Source organism: Corvus moneduloides, chromosome Z (genome assembly GCF_009650955.1).
Source record: "Corvus moneduloides isolate bCorMon1 chromosome Z, bCorMon1.pri, whole genome shotgun sequence".
NCBI classification, from domain to species: domain Eukaryota; kingdom Metazoa; phylum Chordata; class Aves; order Passeriformes; family Corvidae; genus Corvus; species Corvus moneduloides.
The window spans coordinates 24,702,480-24,710,512 of NC_045511.1; positions in this window are offsets into that span (position 1 = coordinate 24,702,480).

Below are 8,033 nucleotides of genomic sequence, written 5' to 3' on the forward strand. Positions count from 1 at the left end.
TTTTTTTTTTTTTTTTGTGCTTGTTTGTTGTTTGTTTTGGAATGGTGAGGGGGAAGCTTCTTGAGACTTCTCTTTCAACAGTGTGGCAAACCACGCCATATCCTGGCTAGAAAATTGCCGTGTCTGGAGGTTATTGCAGTTGGAGCCATTTAAACAGCATTCACAGTCAGTGCTGAGAGTTGCAGTACTGCAGCCCTGCATAAACTTCTGTTCCTGGTATTTCTCGAAGCAGCTGCAGAAGGTTCTTGGGTTTTCCCCCAGAGCCCCATCTCAAATACCATAATTTTTCAAACTTAGCCTCGCAAACTTCTTATTTGAAGTGTGCTTTCTCTGCTGATTGCAATGCTTCTCAGTTGTTAATAAACTCTCTGATACACTCTGTTGCTTTTGTGTCTTGCTGCAGAAATGAGAAGTATATTGTAGTGGGTCATAGCCTAATAGCTTTTAGATCTGGCAATATTAAATGTATTGCATACATGGACATCTACATCTGCCTTCAGGTATGTCCTGAATGATGCGTCACCTTTAGACTTTGGGTTTCATCAGGTTTCTTCAAGTAATGTATTCCATTTCATTTACATGCATATATTTTTAATATATTACATTTCCAAAAAGTAGTAAGTCCAAATACACCCTGAGTTCAAAAACCACAGTACCTGGCAGTGCTAACTTAAGAAGAATGCTACTGTTCAGTGCAAAGACATGGAGTCATGTGCTGTTCTGACTGGAAACCGCCAGAATCAAATGCCTGACTTCTGTAAGGTGGGCTACATGAGCAGGCAAGAAGCAAATCTACATCCGTCCATATCCTAACTCAAAGGAAATGGGAAAAAAATACATGTATTTTGTCCTCTCTAAAGCATTTTGTAAAAGGAAGTAAAGCTCTAGCATGGCCTGGAGATCCTAAGAGATACTAAAATAACTAACAGAGTTTCAGATGTCAGTTTTGCTCTTCTGAAATTTCTCATTGGAAAGGTATATCTCATCAGTTGAGAATTAGTGTCTCTATCAAAAAAGTGTTTTATTTTGGGTAATGCTTTTATTTGTATCAGGATGGTTTTGCTTAATGTGTATAAGTAAAAACGGACTTGAGCTGGAGGGAGATACTTCCTGAAAGAGCAGATTTCATTCACTGCCCTGTGTTAAATTGCATTAAGTTTAGGGAATAGCACTATCTTCTTTTTAAAAGACTGGCCTTTGATCTGCAAGTTAAATATTCAATTGTAAAAGTAATGGATGTTGCAATTCAAGCAGTGAAAAGAAGATGAAAACTGAAGCTGGCACTTCAAACAGTGCCTGTTCCTAAAAGTTTGCATCAAATGATAATGGAGAGGGTGGTGATGTGCATCCCTGCCACCAAGCTGTCAGTGCCTCTGAATATGCCACTTTCCTACCCATGTTCTTAGTGCGCCCTTGACATGAACTGATGGACTGCTGTTGCAACCATCCTGTCCGTACTCCTCCTTGATTCTTTGGGATGGGGTAGTTGCACTTGGAAGTGCAGGTGGCATCCCAATCCAGCTAGACAGAAAACAGATGCCTAGCTCCTGCACCTTCTGATTAAAAGGAGGTGAGGATTTCAATCGCAGGGGCATTTGCCACCAAAGGACAGAGTACTGTGGAATAAAGATGAAGTGGTTGTAGGAAGTGGGGACAACAAGGCTGCTGAAATACAGGCTGTCTGGCAAGGGCATTATTTCCAGGGGAGCTCTCCTCACCAAACAGCCGTCACAAGCCCAGATCTCCTTGAAAGAGAATGCCACAGTGCATGTTGCCTGCACAAGCAAAATTCAGGAGCCCAAAGCTGTCAGAGAGGGCCTGGAGGTGTAGGAAGGGTGAAGACACAGAGCTCTGTTACTGTCTATTCTTTCCCTATACTGATGCTATGCAGGAACAACCAAGAGTTTCAGGAACATGTGCCAGCCCAGCATGCATGGCTCCAGGACTGCTCTCTCTGTTCCCTCATTCCCCTACCCCAGGGGAGGATGTGGTCCTCATCTATTGCTTTTTGCAGGTTCCTCCTTCTGAGGGGCAGTGCACAGAGGTGTGCTTGAAGCTATTCTTGCCATCGCATCTTCAAGGCATTGTCCCACCTCTGAAATGGTAAAGGCTGCTATGAGTATGATTACGTGTGTTCTCTATTGTAAAAATGAGCTTAAACGTAGTGATTCCAAATTCCTTGAGATTTGTAAGCTTGATGCTCGTAGTCGTGTATCCTTGTTTCTTGTCTTCTCTTTCTCCACATGGGTGCCAACCCCACTGCACTTCAGTTTTTGGGGTAAATCTCTGGCTGCGCTTTTCTGGTTTAAGGTTTCTTAGAAAGTGGTGATCATGAGCCTGTCAGACACTTGTTTCTAGCCTTGCAATGACATGGAGATTCTCGAGAAAATTCTTCAGATGGTGATAGCATATCTTGAGCTATGTATTTTCCCAGGGAAATCCTCAAAAATATTCCTGGAACTTAATGGTTCTTTTATCATACCGCATTTGATGAGGCAGTGACAAATGCCAAGTTCAGTGCCCTAAAAACCTATTTTAAGTAATAGTAGCACTACTGCACACATCACAACATACACATATATCTTAAAGAGAAGTCAGCTACCGGGAAATGAAAGAGAAAACCAGTTGAAGTAGATCAAGCTGCAGAGCTCTTCAGCAGGGAATCCAGAGATTTTCTTCCTTGTCAGCACCCTCCTTTTCATATGGATGTACATTACTTGAAAAATAGATGCTTCCAAACTTGATCTATGCTCTCTAGTGTGGTCCTAAGCTTTTTTAAGGTGGGAACATTGTCTAGAATGGCACTTCTCAGAGAACAAATTCTTTAGTACATCCACTGGAGTCACATTGTCTACCTCTTGCCATGGTGCTGCTTTGAAGAAGGCAAATTGCCTGTGGGTAGATTAAAAGCTCCTTTGCTGTAATGTGGAGTTAAAACGACAGGAAAGCAGAATGTGTCATGCCAGAGATCTTCATGCAGTTCCTCAGAGCTTGGGCAGATCAGCTTTGCTCTGGTCTGGGGGTCCCAGCTGATCAGAGGTCCCAGCAGCATCCTCTCAGAGACGTGAGGAGTATTTCTGCAGAAAAGTAGCCCCAGAACACTGTATCCAAACAGAAGACAACTGGTCGGTGACCTGTGTTCTGATAGGTACTGATGATATTGTGGCACGAGGGTTTTCTCAAGCGGGATCAGTATGTGTTTGTGAGAGACTGCAGGTACCAGCAAAAGGTCAGTAATTTTAGCTGGAATTCGTGCTGTGCAGACCGTTTCAGCCACTGTTGAGAGCACAGAGATTTCAGATAGAATCAGTGAACTACTTGCTACAATCTTGCTGCAGCAACTTTGAACTGGTTTTAAGATACCAGTATTAATAAGGCTTTAAATATTCTGCATGTGAGATTCCTTTTGTACCTGCACCAAGGGTGGCTGTCTCCCTTCACAGCATCTTAAGGCTTCTGGGTTCACACAGACGCCAACTGCATGTAGTAGACCTACCCATTGTCCTACTGCAAGGACAGGCTCCTCAGTTTGCAGCTGGGGATAATGGTCCCATGTTGAGGCATTTGAAAGTGAGACATCACAGCACGCAGCACTGCAGAGCTTGAGCCCTGTGAACATATTTCCAGTATTCCTAGAACTTCTAACCTTGAGACATTCAAGGATAAGAATGTGAAGTGAACTCAGAAAATCCGAACTTGTCTAACCATGACTTCGTGCAGTGGTCCTTTTCCTCTTGCTTTTCCCTGTAAGGCAGGGATGTTAAAAGAAAATAGCTTTTGCCACTAGGTGGCATTTAAGGATTGTGTTTGGTGGTTGTTGTGGTTTCGTTGGTGTGTTTTTGCTTTGTATTTGTTTTTCTTTTCTTTTTTGTGTGTGTTTTGTTTCTTTTTTTTGTTTGTTTGTTTTCGGTTTTATTTTTTTAATACCCTGAAACACAGTATTGAAAATTGCCTAACTAGGCAAAATGGATTGCTAACCTAGTTTCCTCTCTCCCTCCAGCTGTTGGAGAGAGTCACTGAAATTGGCTTTTGGCTATTCCTTGAGATGATCTAAGGGCTGCCAGCAGGGTAAAGGAACAGGACTTACCTGCTGTTTCTGTAGGAGTTGGTACCCTAGAGAGAGTGAATCACCTGCATCTGAGGGACAGCTTTTTTCCAGCCTTCTCCTGAGGAATATCTGCTGCTGGGAGATATCTCTATCCTTAGTGCTGTAGAGTGAACAGATACCTTAATCCAAAGGTCCAATGTCACAATGTTCTTTTCTGAACTTGCTATTGATGCAGAGGAATAAATATGGATGCGCCTTTCTTGCTGTACAAGAGATAACATTGCCTGCATTTTGTCATTGCCCCCTGAACAGCTTGTCTCAAACACCACATGCACATTCAGAGCACGTGTGAGTCACCATCCACCTGCCAGCAGGGACAGGTCATGGGAACAGCATCAACATAAACTCTTTCGCTTAGATACTAACTTTGCTTACATGTTTTATAAAGGCTATTCAACACATTTTTTTTCAGTGGCATAAAGCTCCTAAACATCTGACATCTTTGCTTAGTGTTTGCAAATAAACTTTGACAACTTTGCTCAGCTGCAAAGGCAAAAATAGATTAATGCAGGTAAGAGTCAAAAGTAGTAAATGAGGACTGGTCTCGGAAGACAGCGGAGTTCAGTATCTGGGGCTCAGGCTGAAGATCCCAGAAAAAACATCATCATCATCATGCTAATGATGCCAAAATAGTTGCAGCTAACCCTCTCTGCAATGCTACATCCCCATCCCAGAAGGATCCCACTGGCATGACAATCATGGTGGATTTGTTAGCTTGTGTCATGCATGCCCCTTTGTCAGGGCAGCAGCAGGAGAGATAGTTCTTTCTTTTCTTGGGGTGTGGTGTTGTGGTGTCCAATGCCTGTCATGTGCTTGCACCCAAGGAGCATGCCTTCCCACTCTGCTCTTTCCAAGTACCTATATGCAAACCCACTTCATCCTCTCCATCCACACTTCTGCACCAGCCTTGCTGACATGTCTCCTGCTCTTCACCCTGGCCTCTGGCAAACCTTAGGCTATCAATGGCCAGGCAACAACATAGAAGTATGTGGTTTGCCTGCACACTGCCTACAGGGCCTTTCTCTGCCTGTAGCATGCCCCAGAAACAAAGATGACAGTGCTTGTTGCAGGAAGAGAAACAGTCACACAACAGTCACACAAGTCAATAAAAAGCAGATGGCTAAAACCAAGAAAACTGCCTGTGTGGGTTTTTTTATCACATGATAGCAGAGCAGAAAATGTGCCCATCTCTCCATGGCCGATCACACAGTAAGAACATCAAACAGGGTTTTACACCTGTTTGATCAGCAATGCTTAAATATTAGTAATTGCTAGTAATAACACTATAATACTTGTAGTTTTATTTATTACACGTATTTGTGGAAGTTGCAGTATTCTCACTTCCTCTCATCATGCTACAGGTTGCATAATTTTTAAGTTCTGGTTTTAGTAAAGAATCAAAAGGAGCAAAAAATACTGGATGATGTGAAGGTGTGAATCTGAAACACTTAAACAAATGCTGGCAATTAAAAAGCTCTCCTTGAAGGAATTTTTCTTGCAAATGCAGTAATTTTCCATCTGGGTCATTGTGGGGGGAAAACAAGCAAAAGGCATAGTTTTGTGAGGGAAAATAGGAAGCAAAGTAAGCAAACTCATCACTGGGTTAATTAAACTGACAGGTTTCTTCCCTGACTCATATTTCTTCAGAAATTCTATAGGTGTATAATCTGTTAAAAAGTAGATGGAGTAGTGATCCCAAAACTGCTGTCATTTATAGCCATAGACAGATGCATGTAACTATTCATATTGCAACATTATTAAGTTGAGGCTCTCATTAAGGACAAATCAGGGGTGACCTGTTTTAATATGCCATAATAATTCATATGCCATATGAATTACCTGAAATTCTGCTGGAAGCCTGATGAGTTAAAATTATCTCATAGCTCTATTATCTGAATTGGCGCCAAATGGAATTAAATCTAGTTAAAACAAAAAAAAAGTCAAATTTTAATATAATTATTATATCATTAAATGTGAACCAAATGCAACTCAATGTCCAGGCTATCAGTAGTTTTGATACTAAGCCAAATTTTTAATTTTTACATTTCTTTGGGTTGACATAGGCAATACATCTGATTTATCTAGTGCATAGGTTTTTTCTGCAAAAATTACCGTCTTTTCTATTCTGTGATAAAGTAACATTTACGATTGTGGAGTTCTAGCTGTTTTCATTCTCGGCAGCCTCTTGAGTCTGATTCATTCCTCACATCCAGAACAGCTTCCATCCCTTTGGAATGGAACAAAAGTTGTGTCAGATAAGCAATGTTCAACATGATATCCTGTTCCCAATTATACCCCTATGATTTTCCTGTGGTTTCTCCTTCTGGGGGCCCATTAGTCCTGGAAGAGAACATTCAGGCTGTAGTATTTTCAGTCTGCCATGTAAAACAGGTCTTTCAGTATAAACTTTAAAACTGTAAATATACTGTCAGAATTTGTATCTGCATTTAACTTGTATTTTCATGTCACACACACACATGTGAATTGAAGAGGATTTAGGGCTTTTATCATGACAAATGCAGGGGGTTTTGAGTCACTCTGTTTAAAGGGGCTCTATTTATTCCCTTCACATAATCTTCATCAGAAATATTTATATTATTTACTGCAAAGAAGACACAATGCATGACTAGGAACTTTGTCCACTCAAAGGGACATGCTGTAATTTGGGTCAGTAGCTGAGGTTGAGCTCAACTCCAAACACGCTGCTGACAAGCCAGAGTAGGGAGATGTAGCAGGTGTTTCAGAGGGTTTGCTCTGCATGGTGGTGAAACTTGTGGTCTTTCTTGTCCCAGCACTCTGCTTAGTTGGCTTCCAAACATCAATAAACCACAAAATTCAGTGTTTCTTTATATGAGCAGAGCTCTGAAAAAGTTCTTTTCTTGCTGTGTGTTAGAAAAGTGCAGCAAGTAAGCAGGAATGCATCTGTGTTTTGAAAACAGGAAGGCTAGCTGTGAAAATTCCACCAAGACCATGGTCTCAAAGCAGTCCTCAGTTCATACGGCTTTTTGTCTTCCCCAGAAGCTATTACAGTGTTTTCTTTCCACATGGAGATTCTTCTTACAAATCAGCTGCTTTGAAACCTTTGGGTTTACCAGACTCTTCTTTTTAATTGGCACCTCAGGGTGAGTATGTAAAGAAACATGTAGGAGAAGGTTGTTCCCGAGGTGGTAATGGCTACTTTTCTCTCTTTGCTAACACAAATACACCAAGTTCCTTTGCTAGAATTATCTTGAAATTGACTAGCCTATACTGTTTGTTTGCCATTATATTTTTCCCTTAAATTTCTGTTGAGATTTACATGTGCAAATAAACAAGTCACTACAAAATTTCTGTCTAGATCCCCATCAGCTGCAGAGCATGACAGCTGCCTCACTATTAACCACACCAAAACTCACTATTTGGACTTCTTATTCTCAGTCCAGAGTGCCAGTTTGCCTGCCCAGTTTTCGAGGAGGATGAGACTGGCTACAAGTGAGACCAACAGAAAGCCAAACTTATCACTGTTACTGCAGTTTTTGATATCTGATCCAGCTACTGAATTAGTGATGAAAACCAACTTTGAAAGAGTAGCAAAACTGAATGAAAGCCTAAATTATATATGAGGCTGCTAGCTTTTTTCTGTCTTCCCTCTTCCTTGCTGCTAGTGTTGCCTGTGCCAAGTCATTCAGCAGTCCTCTTTTGCACTGCAGATGGGGCACAAACACTTCTAGAAGTTGCTATTCATACCCACAATGATGTTCAGAACCCAGCTACTCATGTCAGAAATACTGTAGTATGAAAGTGTAATGCTACTCACTGTCATGCCTCTGTTCAAATGACTTCTTGGTCAGTAATCAGCCCCAGCATCATAATTCTGGTGAAAACATCTGTATTTTTCCTGTGCATAATGAGAGGGTTAAGGAGAAAATTTTATTACTATGTTGCC